Below are 15959 nucleotides of genomic sequence, written 5' to 3' on the forward strand. Positions count from 1 at the left end.
ATATACTTTGGAGAATACAAAAGTGATTTTCGGGACGATTTTTTTTAAGTTTTCATGATAATTTTCTAAAATTTTACAGTAGGAAAATAGTTTTTACAACATCTTAAAATTCAAAAAATTATTTTTTTAATGATATAAAATTTTTTACCATATAATTTTTTTTCTATATTTAATAAATTTTTTGAAATATTTTAAACATATTTTGAAACAATATATTTCATTGTTGATAAGAAACTCAAAACCGATCGCAGAAATATTTCAGCTTGCTATTACGAGTATTTCTTCTTCTTCTCCCCCCCCCCCTATCGTTGTGACCAGGTTATGAAAATTAGGGGGGGGGTTCTTTTCTTTTTTTCCCCAAGATGAGTAGGTTTCAATATTAGATAAAATTTAAATACATTTCTGGATATTTTCTGTATTTACGAATAAGATTTAACTTCAGAATGAAGCAATGTTGGAAATTTTTTAATGCCTCCATTTTAAAATGTTACTGCTTTTATTAGTGATGTACCTTAAAAAAATAAATATTATGTGCATAAAATATAGATATAAAAACAGAAAATTGGGCCAGAACGTAGATAGAAACAGTGAAAGCTTTTGAAATCCCGTAATATATATATATACAGAGATATATCAAAATTTGAAGGTTAAAAATGATTTTTTGTGGAAACAATTGAAATTTTTATCAGCTGTAAGTCACAGCTGACTAACTGGTCTCCAAGGTGGGAGTTTAAAATATACAACTAAATATATCAAAAACATTTGCAAATCATATCAACTCTCTGAATTATTCATTCATAGTCAAAGTATACCAAATATAATCCTCAAATTAAAATTAATAAATTTTAAAAAGAAATCTAAAATAGCGAAATTCTATTCTAAAAAAAATACACCTGAACTCAACTCCTACCATCACAGACGATTCCAACTGTTTTGAGATAAATGGTTCGTTTAAATGTACATTTCAGCTAATTAATTGCACACAAGTCAATAAGAGAATTTAACAGATGGTAAATTTCTTACTGTTTGAAATTAAATCTGTTCAAAGCTTTTGAATCTCCGGTAATCAAATAAATAATTCATATACATATGAAATAAATAACTTTGCAAATCTAATATAGTTATAAAAATATATAATATCTCATATTTAAAAATCTAGCATTTACATTTACATGAAAACTTTTATTTTTTCATACGTAAATATAAACGAAAAATCTTGTCTATAAAACATACATGCTATCAAAGATCTATACATATATTTTGTTAACAATAAAAACACGCAACAAAAAGACGGATAAACCAATAAAATGGATGAATTTTTTTAAGATCATTTACGTTAGAGATAATATTTTTAGTTGCACTGATTTGTATATATCTTTCACCCGAATGTATTTGTGATAAATTTAGTATTTCTACGTATCTTGTAAACAAACTGATAGATGCATATATATATATATATATACACAGTCGCTTTTATTTTTGGAAGAAAATCTTATTTTGTGAATTAAAATTTGAATAACCTACACTTTAATTTTTGAACATTTTAAATGAAAAATTTGGAGATATCTGTTAAATTTAAAGCCTATTATGGTTGAAAGTAAATTACAGAAATAGAAGTGAATGTTCACTAATATTATGAGGTAATAAAACATCTGTTTAAAAGCTTCTATAATGTTGCTGCAAGAGTTTCTCCTGCAATGCAATAACAGAAGTCTGATTTTATTTCTTTTAATAAAGAAACTAATGTTCTGAATTCATTTGCTTTTGAAATCTTACATTGATCTCGACTGGATTTCTGTAAACTATGGGCTTATTGTGAGAAAACTAGACTTTCTCCATAGCAAAATGTCTGCAACGAGCACATTGTTTTCACGAGGAAAAAAAAAAATACTTAAGAACATCCGAATCAATGGGCACATGGAAACCATTTCTAATAAGTATAATTAAATTCCCACGAGATTTCAATCTTGAATACGCGAGCTGTAATGTCAACAGTGCAAACAGATTATTTAAATAATTCTAGTCAAGAGGGGGGCGGGAGGCAGGATTAGTAAACAGGCAAAGTTGGCAATTGGCAAGAAATCCCTCAGCTCTTGAAACATTTTAGCAGTTGTAGAAAGTGATTTAGTTTTATACTTTCATTTAATGACAGATTGCCGAGCAGACAAATTCATTCAAGTCAAAATCAGGTATTGATTAAATTAATTTTGAAACTTTATTCTAGTAATATTCCTGATTACCATTTACAAGTTATTCGTTATGCTGTTTTATAATTCTAAGAAATGTGGAGCTTTACAGTTTTTAAAAAAATGCCCCTTCCTTTCATAATATTATTTAGAGTGTGTTATAGAAAGTTGTCTTTTGTTTTTAATAATTTGCTTAAAGTTAATTTTACGTTTTAACTGTGCATTTTTATAAGTAAAATATTGAAGTGAACTTTTTAGTAAGGGCCTTGCGACTGCAGATTTTCAAAATTTGCTACTTAAAATGGCTGACTAAAAATTAAATTAAAACCGATAAAAAATTTGGAGGGAAAAAGGGCTTCGAGATTTGCATTACCAAAGGTCCCCGGAAGGTTTAAAACGGCCCTGATTTCTTCTGAAATTGGAAATAATTACATTGTTTAAAATATGGGGGGAAAAGCATAGTTAATCAGTAAAAATTTCAATAAAAGTGTTGATGTATACAGTTGAAAAGTGTGATAACAGAACTTCATTCATCACTATTTTTAATTACTTATTTTACATATAAGAACAATCTTTTAAAAAAATTTAAAATTTCTCAAGAATATATACTACATATATTAATGTAAAAATCCTTTTTTTTTTCCCCTGTTTTATTTTTCAGCTGTAGATTTGGGTTATGGTTTAATAAATAGCGAATCTAGAAAAAAATTAAATTTGAATTCATCTAAGATCTCCTGCAGATTTTCGCAGATGCAAATGATCAGTTAGCAAAATATTAATATATTTCTGTTTTAGTACACTGTTTCTTTGTATGCACTGTCTATTTGCACTATTTCACATACAAAATGCAAAGTTATATAATGAACAAATAATTTATTTTTATCAGTGTACATATTTTTAAAAAATGCAAAAACATTGAAATTAAATCTACGATGATAAACAGAAAAGTTTAAATTTGTAATAGCACTTCTACTCTGGAAACTAATTTCTTCTTCTTTTCTTTTCTTTTTTTTTTTTTTTATACTGATATAGCATGGAAACGTAACCAAACCAACTTTGTGTCCGTAGTTGGAAGCTTTTCTTACTACTTACGGCATTTCACGAATTTTTTTTCTACTATTCTCTCCTTACAAATCATTCCATTCATTAAGTGTACTTCAAACATACAAAAACCACTTCTTTGAAATACCTATATTTAAATAACATATATTTCAGTGTTCGAACTTGTTGAATTAAACAAACGAATCAAGAAGAAATAAAACAAAAATTTAATGAAACCAAAACTCTTTCGTTTAATGCAAATCGTTGTATTTATGTAAAGTAAAGCATTTACTGAAATCTAGATTATTGTTTCGAAGTGGTTATATGAGTATTTATATGAGACGAAATATCATTCGTCATTGATTTTTATCATACATTTTTGAATTACTTCATTGGAAAGCAATTCATGTTTCATAAAAAATAAAATGGAAAGTATTCAGATAGTATTAAAACGCATGGAATTGTATTAATGAATGTATCATTAAGTATTCGAAAATGGGTTAACCATCATGTTCACTTTCGCCAAATATGACACTTTTAGATAACGTTTAAAATGTTCTACCCTCTTCTAGAACCGATCCTTATCAGTAACACAACTGCCTTGTGAACAAGATTGCCATTGATTGACAGTTTTAGGGTCGGTACAGAAAAGTCATACAACTCTTCGCAAGAAGCAGCGGTCTTTGTGAGACGTGACTAAATGAGAGTTTCTCTTTCTCTTATGCAACTGCATTTTACTATGGAAAACAGATGCTGAATAAAATTGGCCCACCTATGTCAACAATTTAAAAACATGAAAATATTCCAAAAAGGAAGATAAAAACTTGATTTTATTGTGAAATTCCGAGTACATTTTTATAGCACTCTAGCACGGGGACCTTTCGGCCGTCATTGGCTAAAGGTCGATCCTAGATGAGAGAAAAAAAATCCATGTACTTTTTTTTTTTTTTCGTATCTCGGATAAGAAAGAAAAAGCAGTAAATGTAAAATTAATAAATACCAATAATTATTTCTCTGTTTTTACATTCCTTTTGTGATGTTAAATACTAGCTACCTTCAGTGACTAGCTGATATTTCCACCTTGTTAATTATCTTCATTTAATTACGTACACCCACTTTAAATTTAGTAAAATTGCTGCAAAGGACCAAGAAACGAGTTAGCTGCACAATAAAATATTAATATTAAAATCTGCCTCCAAACGGAAGAGAATATATATATATATATGTGTGTGTGTGTGTGTGTGTTACGGCCAAAGCGCGAAGTACGGCCAGTTCGCGAACTGGCCAATAGGTTTGGCCAAAGTCCGAAATACTTGCAATTAATATTGCATTTTCTACTTTGGCTGGTCATTTCGCGAAGTGGCCGGGAATCCTTGGCCAAACCCCGATGTGATAATCTATACTTATAAATAAAGCTCAATGTGTGCGCGTGTGTGTGTAGTGTGAGCGCTCTACGGTCCAAACCGTTTGACATACAGTTATCCAATTTGGCATATATATACCTTGGAGGTCGGAAATGTACACCGTGGAGCGATTTTTTAAATTTTTTAATTAGAATTTTAATTAAAAAATTAAGCGTAATTTCGGTGTTTTGTCGCTATAACCAGAAAATAATACAGCACAAAATCGATTTTTGCATCAAATTAAAGCTCAAAAAATTATATTTTTAATGATAGCAATGTTTTAATTTATAAATTATGCTTAGATTTTTAACGAATTTTTAAAGAAATATTTTAACCATATTTTTCAATAATACATTTCGCTCAAAATAAAAATAAAACTTTATCTGCGCGAGCATGTCAAATTAAAATCTTTCAACTTTATCAACGTCTTTCCATCACATTGATAGAAGTTTAAATTAAAAAATAAATCAACTATTATTGTAAATTAAATAAATAAACTTGTAATTTTCGGCAGGTGTCTGTATAAAATGAAAAAAAAAAAAAAAGAAAAGAAATAAGATATTTTCTGAAAAGTAAAAGGAGGAAAAGTTTTCTATGAGTTTTGACGATACCTATATTATTAATTCAATAAAACAATTTAATTTAAGGCAAACATAGTTTAATATACTTATAATCATTCTAATCAGCCACCATCAGCTAATTTGGGGCATACATTTGCTAACAAAATGGTCTAAAGGAACTAAATAATTATATTTAATATAGCTTTAGTCAATAAATGCTCCGATGAATCAGGAATTTTGAATTTTTACATAGGTTCTCTGCCCTTTGAATCATATTTAAAAAATATTCTTGAGACACCTATATTTTAAATAAAAATTGTTGAACTCCAACCAACTAAATCAATCACTAAAACTGACTGATTTATGAAATTTCAATATCACTCTTCTATAAAAACTGGCGATTTTAGACTACTTCACCGACTGTCTCAATGAAGATACGCTTATCTTCTGCTAAGATTTCTCGACAGTGATTGGCCTGTGATTATGAAAATATTGATTGTTCTAAAACTGATGCATAAAAATTTCATAAATCGGTCAGATTCATCGCAGAAGATAGGTACGTTTATTTATTTATTTAAAAGTTGAAGTGTCAAGAGTATTTCGCAGAATACGATTCCTTGGGACCAAAGGGCTGTGTAAAATTTAAAATTCGTCATTTTTTCATAAGTTCATTTATTGACTGAAATAAAATAAAATATTTTTATTTGCATCATTTAAATCTCTTGAAAGTAAAAAAATTAATTTTACGATGAATCAGAGAAATTTTTGTTGAATAATTCTTTAAGTCATTATATAAACTATTCTGCAGTGCACATATAATTTCACTGCCAAACGACTCTGATTTCAATTTTCATATTTAAAAAAAGACATGGTTAACTTCAATATAAAAAAGTTTTATATTGATCAAAGCTTTTATATTGATTGCAGTTTAACATTTCCACTTTAATTTAAAATAGAAATTTTATGGATACTGACAGAACAGTAGAGAAAGTAGTACAATGAACAGAACTGTTTAAGGCCTACATAAAAGTATGACTGAATCATATAACTACCAAAATATGAAGCTCAAAATTATTTTGCAGAAAAAGCTACTAATAGAACAAATTACATTAATTGAAAATTTTAGCGATCATTAATACTGTCGAACCGGCTGGTCGCCAAAGGTGGCTAGTGGTAAATAAATATAATATTTATTTATAAAATATAAATAAGGTCATGTTGTAGGTGAAATTCGACAGATGTCGCCAACAAAGAAATGTCTTTAAATGATATTATTAACAGAACTATATTTCCTTCATATTTGTTTTAATTAGCCCTTATATTTGCTATTTGTCTTTGCAAAAAATTTCATATTTTTTGAAGCGATATTTCGGGAGGCAATGTGATCTGGGATCCTTAACAGTAGGAGCAGAAAAAGACTAAGGATCACCCTTAAAGGTAATTGAAAACTGAATACTCAATTTGCCTTTGTATTCATACACGATATGCAACGCCTTTGCTCAAGATATAATTCGTTCATTTTGACGGGCGCAAATCTAATCTGCACGCTATCACGTTGTTACAGTATATACGTTCACTGAATAATTTCTATTATGGCTTTAATATGAGAACAGAATAACACGAGATCATTTTTTTATATGTTACAAGCTTATTTTTAATTCAGAGGTGTCACTTATATTTGAACTCGTTTCTGAAACAATTGTACTTAAAAAAAAACAGTACACAGAAGTACTCATTTTTAAATACTTCATTTTTAACAGTGTGTAAAACAATCTGCTCTTGATTCCTTTCTTCCTACTTTGGCCGTAACATATATATATATATATATATATATATATATATAATAAATTACAATTTTCAATTTATTTTGCATTTTTCAAATCTTATTAAACACAAGTTAAATTTTACTTCTTATTAATCGTTTAACAACTAAACAGTTAAAATTCCGAGGGAAAAAGTCGATCGCTAAAAGCAACATATTGAACTCTCCAAAACTTTCGCATACTCTCCGATTAAAAAAAAAAAAAAAAAAAAACATGAAATTGGAGTGATTTTAGCCTTGTTACTGAATATATCGTGTTATACTTGGCAAAATGGTTTGGACGATTCAGTTCTGATATACGTTTAATAGTATACGAAATTTGATAAATTATTATTTGAAGAAACCTACAAATGTATAAAGAATATACACCCAATTCCATCTGCGTTTTGGAGTCCTATTTATCATGGAAAGACAGGCAGATATAATGCCGAAAATATGTTTTTTGAAAACCGTAGAGACTTGTCAAAATCTCGAGTTCGAATTTTTTGACGATGGCACTATTTGCTCTATACTTCGTATACGAGAAAGTACACATGAATACTAAAATATTTCGTAGAGTAAACTTGCGATTCAATATGGATTTAACATTTCAACATATTCATACATAGTGATACGATTTAGTGAATAGGGTGTTGAACGAAACAATAAGATAACATGTAATTGCATCCCCTCCCCCAGTGTTAAGCAACTTTTGTGAGAATTATATTTTCTGTATAGTGAAAAAAATTCTCTAATGAATAGTCTAATTCCAAAATGACTCCAACTCTCCAAAATTTATTTAAACCACACATTTGCATTCGTATCTTTTTCTTTCAAAATGTTGCATGCTTACTGAAATTTTGTTATATATGTAACAGAATTTTAGATGACCATTTAATTATATGAACGTATTGATTTTTATTTATTACATCTATACTTATATAAAGCTCAATATGTGTGTGTGTGTTGAAGCTCTACAGAAAAGATCATTTGATCTACAGCTACCAAATTTGGTACATATATACCTTGGAGGTCGAGAATAAGCACCTGAAGTCCCCCCCCTTTTTTTTTTTTTGAAATTTTAATTATTAATTAAAAACTAACTTTCCCGCCAAAAAAAATCTTTATTTCCCCATCGCCAAATGAGTAAGGCTTCAGCATTTTTTTCCCACGCTAATGAGGCTTAGGCTTAACATTTTTCGGCCGATTATTTCAAACGATTCTGTTTATTTTCTTAATGTTTGATGCATTTAAAATTAAACATTGTTAATTAACAGACTTGCTCATGATGAATCTGAAAAAATTTTGTTGACAAATTCTTGAGATATTCCATAAATTAAGAAAGATAATCTTTAGTGCCCATAAAGTTTAAATGCTCAGTGACTCTCTTTTCAATAATCATATTACAAAAAAAAAAAAAAAAAAAAAAAGCTTTGTTTCAGTAAAAAATATTATTATATTAATTGCATATTAATCATTTCCACTGTAATTTAAAGCATAAATTCTACGGGGGCTAACAGAAAAATAGACAGATACAGATTACGTTATGGCTGAAGGCCTTTATAATATTATGAGTGAATTGAAATTTGAAGTTTTAAAATATTTTAATGAAGAAGCTATTAAAGTAGGAATTGCAGAAAATATTTAATTATTAAAATTTTAACAAGCATTAAGATTGGCGAACCGGCTGGTCGCCAAAGGCGGCTAGTTTATAATAAATAAAATTTACGGCCATTTATATTATGTCATTTTTTCCAATTGTCAAACATTAATTATTAATTATTTTAAATATATTTAACGTTTTCAATTTGAGTGGAATTATTTTATTTTGCAAGCAATTATCGTATATATTAATGGTCTGACATCGCACGGAGATCAAATATTCCATTTAGCTAGGAATTTTGCATTTTTCTCTATTTGGCACACATTTTTTTTTTTTTTTTGCTGAATAATAAAGTTTTTTTGCTATTATTTTTCTATTCTTTTTTACGGAATTTTCAACTAAAAAGTCATTTTTTAAAAAAACATAAATTTATTCAATAGCAGGGAATGTGAACTTTAGAGTTTTTACTCGCCCTAACAATATTTTATTTCTGTATAATTTTTAGAATCCTACCGAAAATCACCGGCTTTTTTTAATCGTTTTATTCTTTGAAGATAATCTTAGGGCGTAAAAAATTTTGCATAAGTTTTTTGTGTACGTGTGAAAGGCTCAACAATAAATCTGAGTAATAATTATAAAAAAAAAAAAAAAAAAAAAAAAAAAAAATTGGAAGGTTGGCTCAACTTATTTTGTTACGAATGTGTATAAAAAATCTAGTCGTTGTAAAATTGGAGAATTATATATATATTTTAAAAAAAATCGAGTTTCAGTGAACAGACGTGCATCATAGTTACTAAGAAATTAATAAAAAAGTTGTTCATTCAAATAAAATTTTAAATCAATTTAACATTTATTTCTGTTAAATAACTGATACAGATCACGAGGAATGCATAAGAAAAATTCGAACAATGTCGAACACGAAGTTGATTTTTGAAGACATTCAGGCAACTAAAGTAGCAACTACACAATGACAAAATCTAGAATATTAAGAAAACGAACAGTTAAAAAGTTTTTTTATGAATAAAACCAGCGGAAACGATTTCCTTGAAACTGTCTTTTCTTCTTTCTTTCCTCAAAACTTTCTTTATTAAAAATGTTATTTACCATTCCCAGCAAAAAAAGATGGAACCTGGATACGGCAAAGCATGGCATTGGCATACAATAATGAAATTGTAACTAGGGATTGCAATACCGGACCAAAATTTCAATACCGGTATTCGGTATTTTTTAAATCTTAATACCGGGATACCGGTTTTAATACCGGTATTAGAAATTTTAGAAAAAGAAAGAAAACACAGGTGTTTCTTTGTTTTATTTGCCAGTTTTATTAGAGAGTCTAAATATCACAAAAAATAATTTGTAACTTATGAATTATAACAATATATAATCACAAAAAAGTAAAGGAACATCTTATTTATTTAAATCACAAAAAAAGTGTAAATATCACTATTCAGTCTGTGGTATTATTACAAATTTTTGAAATGTAATCTTAAAAAAATAATAATAATGCATCAATTGTACTGTCATTAAGCCTGAAAAGTAATTTTGTGTAAAAATTACCAGCTGTCGAAAACGCTCTTTCGGCATCTACGCTAGCTGGTGGTACTGTTAGCAATGCGAGATATATTTTTTTCAAGTATTTACCTCTAAATCCCTCATCTTCAAATAAATCGATTTCTCGTCGGATGGTTTTGGATATAGCTCATTTCTGTATTGTATTTTGGTTCGTTGAAAATTTTTTTATTTATCGCTAATTCTAATTTTTGTTCAAGAGACAATTCCTTTTCTCTATCGACAGTAGTGACATCATAATCTTCGATAATTGAACCGAATTCTTCTGAATGTGGATAGGTTTGTGGGTAAAAAATTTTAAGAAAATTTACTCTTGAACATTTGAACTGGTTATTTTCTTTTCTTCTTTTTCATTTTTAAAATCATTATAATTATGTAAATACCATAAGACATTTTCTATTTCGATATGCCTTTCTCCTGTGCGATTTTTCAATGTAATATATAATTCTTTAGATAGTGATGTGTGCTGTTCTTTCAGTGACTGCAACATGAAATTTATTGTTGCATTTGCTGTTATTAGAATCTCTCCGACATGCCTCAATAGTCAGTTTTATTAGAAGTAGAGCTGATATAGTTCTGGATATTAAGTCGAATTCACTATCTGAAAAAATAATTTACAGATTTAAATCGATTATTGCTTTTTGGATTGGATTTCTCAGTTTCAAAAATCGTTCCATCATTAGGAATAAACTGTTCCAACGTGTTTTAGAATCTAATATTAACATATATTCTGTTTTATTTTCAGTTAGTATATATTTTAGTAATATATCCTTTTTTATAGGGGAACGTTTAAATATCTTAACAATTTTTCGAACTTTATAAATTATAGGAAGCAATTCTTGATAGATTAATATTTCAACGTCATTAGCAATATCTTCTTCAACAATTACATTGTCATTATCTTCATTGTCAATATCACTCTCACTCTTACTCTCTTCAAAGTTGGAATCCGAAGTTTCTATATTCACAGTATTTGGATTCATCTGTTCTTTATTTTTTTGGTATAATACATCTATTACTCCTAATTGAATTCCATGTGCATAGCACATCTGCTGATTTGCACCAATCAACTTCACAACTTTTTTCATAATTGTTGCTCCATCAGTCTTTATGGATACAATATTTTCTTTCAGGGATAATCCATGTTTCACTCATTTAGATTTAAGCAATTTACTAAGCCATTAATTAGCTAATTAATTTCGCCCGTTAGGGAGACATAAAAACAAAAATGTATATTTTTTTATTATGTTCGCGATCCCTAAACATATAGTGGAGACCATTTTAAAAATTTCTAGTAAATACCGAAAAACCGGTATTTAAACTTGTGAATACCGGTATTACAAAATTGTACAAATAGCTCAAAATACCGGCATTCGGTATCCCGGTATTGCAATCCTTAATTGTAACCTTTGGCGTAAATTTAGTATTTTTACCGAATCGGTCGTGTGATCTGTGGCGAGTGTTTTGGCGATTAATCCCTGGTGTGCGGTGAATGGTTTCCGAAAATCGGATTCGTCTTTTAAACGCTTTTTTCCCCAACAGACTGAAAGCAAAGTTTGGCGCAGAGCTACTCTCAAGCAGTCACGTATACTGAAATTTGACGTGGCTTTTTCAAACTATCGCGTTCACGTGCATCTGAAAATACAAACAAAGAGACGGTTGTTTCACCTCTTTCTGGACTTGGCTTAAAATCGCTTTGTATTTATCGAATGAACTTATATTCGAACAGTTAGATGGATAGACACTCTGAATTTTCCAACTTCATTTCATTCAATCCCCCCCCTTTTATTTAAAAAAAAAAAATCTTTAAAACGGTTTAAGAGCTATTTTTTGTGCAAGAATATTTTCGAAAATTATCGTATTTAAAAAAAAAAAAAAAAAAAAAAAAAAAAACTAGTTAAAAATTTTTTTTATTATAATTCTCATTCAAATTTCAAAAAAAGATCGCTCACATATGCATCCTCCAAAGTATTTGCATGCATTTTAAATTTCGTAGAGCCAGCACGCATTCTCCTTTATTATAGATAGAGGGTGCGTGGCCAGAGCGGACACTCCGAAATTCATCGTGGTTAGAGCGGACACATTTTCCCCCCATCTTAGAACAGATAAAGGGTCAGAGCGGACAGTGGCTACAGCGGACACGTGAGAGGAGCTGGGTGGGCAGAGCGGACATTCTTGCACCTATTGTGTTGTTTCCCTAATCAGTCGGGAGTGGGAATAATGAAAAAGTCTTAACAAAGAGTGACAAGTTAAAAAAAAGCAAAAAAGAAAAATACCCTCAGCTCTTGATAATTTTTAGAATAGAAAGGTATTTAGTTTTATACTTTCATTTAATGACAGAGGGCCCTGCAATCAAATTTATTCAAGTCATAATCAAGTATTGATTAAATTAATTTTGCAACTTCATTCTAGTAATATTCCTAATTACCATTTACAAGTTATTCGTTATGCTATTTTATAATTCTAAAAAATTTGAAACTTTACAGTTTAAAAAAATATATTCTCTCCTTTTACAATATTGTTTAGAGTGTTATAGAAAGTTGTCTTTTGTTTTCGATATTTTGCTTAAAATTAATTTTACGTTTTGACTGTGCACTTTTTTTATTTGTACAACACTGAAATGGACTTTTTAGAAACGTACTTGCGATTTCAGTTTTCAAAATTTACTATTAAAATTGCTGAATAAAAATTAAATTAAAATCAATAAAAAAAAAATTTGGATAGAAAATGGGGCTTTGAGATTTGCATTATCTTTAAAATGGCCATGAATTCTTCTGAAATTAGAAATAATTACATTGTTTAAAATATGGAAAAAACGCATAGCTAATCAGTAAACATTTCAATAAAAGTGTAGATGTATATTGTTGAAGAGTGTATTACCAGAACTTCATTCAACACTATTTTTAATGATTTATTGTACATATAAGAACGATCTTCAATAAAATTAAAGTTTCTGAAGAACATATATTACATATTTTAATGTAAAATTCATTTTTCTTAATTCTATTTTATTTTTTAACAGTGTATTTGGATTTTGGTTTACTAGCTACGCCACCAGATAGAGAGAGCAGTCGACTAGCTGGCTCGCTAGGAATATTGATTACACAGCACACTTACAAGCATCCGGCCAAATGCAGCGGAAGTCTCTAAACTCATCTTTTTGCCCACCAATACCAGAAGACAAAGTTTTTATACCAAAACTCACAGTTATAATACGTATTTTCTCACTTATTGAGTACCAAGCTGCCCTCCATTTATCTCAAGCCGAGCAGAATGTGAACGCCGCCGGTAACGTGTTGAATTAAAATAGAAGGTTCTGTACTGGTAGTTTATATACTGAATTGCACGCTTCAAGAATTTATAAGAGAAAACGTAAGTTAAAGATATAAACTGTTCTCATTTTAACAAAAATTTTGTAATATCTAACTTAATTACGATAAAGGAAATCTAGGTCGGATACTCGAGAGTGTACTATGTTTAATTCGAATTAAATTGTTTAGAAAGACTACATGTGACTGCACTTCCATGACTGCATCATACATTAAAGCCGTGTTATTTTGCCCTTGACTCCATCAAATTGTGAAACATTAAAATCGCTTTAATTGTCTTACATATATTTTGTTAATTGCAAGGCGATTAAAACAACATGGTTTTAATGTTTCACAATTGTTTACATGAACCATTCTAATGGAAACCAATGCCCTGATATAAATCGTTATTAAAAACGTAAATATGCGGTTTATTTATCTTCTAAATTTCTCGATATATATTAATTCTTTCTTTTATTCGTCTTGCAAATGACGCATTCATTAAACAGAACCCTTCTTCTTTATCTTAAAATCTTCTTTTAATAATGGATGAAAAACACGCGATTAAATATTTGATTAAACAACGAAAGTGGTTTGAATTTTAAAGCAGCAATGTTATATGTTGTAAATAAGGCAATTGAGTAAATAAATAAATAATTAAAACTAAAAATTGTCAGAATACAACTAAACCTTGCTCTGCTACTAAAACGACAACAATAAAAAGGTAATTTTTTAAAATTCTGAAATGGTGTATTTTTATGTGCTAATATTCTAATGAAAATATCATGGAAAATTGTAAAATTTAACACAATTTTTAATTAAAATTCGCACCGAGATGTACATTTCCATGCTCATAGGTATTATATTATATATATAGTTCCAAATTTAATGGCGTAGATCAAACGATCTGGCTTATAGAGCGCCAATATGCAATCCCATTCCTTCGTATTATTACTTTTTTGAGAGCAATTGGCCTACTGGCTAAAGGATGGCCTTTATTAAATTACAAATTTAATTAGTTCCATCAGAGAAGGAAGAACTTTACACAGCTAAGCTCTGTTCCAGCTAACATACAGATAAAACCATTCTATCTATTTATCAGTGGTATTTTGTATCAGGTGGTTTTTACAAAATCAAAAACCACCCGAGACAAAGAGTATTCGAATTCATATTTCTAACAGTAGAATTATTAGAAGCATGGAGCGTACTTAAATATCTGGACATCAAAAACTGAGGCTAAAACATTTGGAATGTATTCAGAGAGTAAAAATCTCCTGGAAATTTGTTCTGGGCGGATTATAGCCCTTGCACAATTCATTTCACATACGCTGATTTATCGGAAATATATGACATACGTTGCACTCATAAGAAAATGATTTACCTTGATACTAGGAAATATGACATACGTTGAGCTCATAGGAAAACGTTTTTTTCGTTTCGTTGCTTCTTCCAATGCATGGAATTTCAAAATGCTATATTTCGTCCGACATCAAATACAAATATTTTAAATATTCATTATATACAAAAAAAAAAAAAAAAAAAAATCGTAATCTCAACTGCAGTTATGACATTTTTTAAAGTTTAAACGATTTCTTGAAGGTCGAAATCTTATAATGAAACTCTTACATCATTTCGAAGATGCATCAGACATTCAAAACTATAAACAGTTAATTGTTCGCAAAGCGATGTAAACTCGAAACGAATAATAATCCTTAAGATTCGTAATGAAAATATATTGACGACTCAGTGGTTCGCCGAGGATATCGGTTATATTTAAAGTCAGATAAATCGTTTAAATATAACTTCATGTCCATGATTCCGCGAAAAGGACAAACATTAAAACCGTGTTATTTAAATTGTCTTACTTCTGTTTATTACATAAATGAACTTTTATAATGAAGACCAATCCCATAACATCATAATCCCATATTAAAAAAAAAATCCTTGTCCTTTAACTTTGCAAAAAATCACGCGATTAAATGTCTGATAAATAATAAAAACAGTTTAAATTTCTGGGCAATAATGTAATCTATTGTTGGAAATCAGCCCAAAAAAATATTTTTAAAAGATTTCCAAAATGTAACAAAAATTCCCACGATTATTAAATTCATATCACTGAAAAAATATCTCCCCTCCCCCTTTTTTTGAAACCACGTATAACTCATTGTTGTACAAAATTTTCAAATTTTGCATGATTCTAAAATTCAGCTAATTTTTTAAAATAAAAATTTCAAAAAAAGTTACTCCAATGTGCACACTTGCATCGTCCAAGATACGCAGTATATATTATAGATCGTACACATTGAAATATAAAATACAGGCAGCCTAAATCCAATTGGGATCGACATGGGTACTTAGGATAAAATACTAAAAACTTTTCTTCTCAACTCGTTTCTGTATTTTCTAATACTGCATACTGACTGATATCTGCTCTTGATAACTTACATCAGGAGTACAATCAAGTGAAATAAAATATATATATATA

This window comes from Argiope bruennichi, chromosome 9, assembly GCF_947563725.1.
Source record: "Argiope bruennichi chromosome 9, qqArgBrue1.1, whole genome shotgun sequence".
Taxonomy (NCBI): Eukaryota; Metazoa; Arthropoda; class Arachnida; order Araneae; family Araneidae; genus Argiope; species Argiope bruennichi.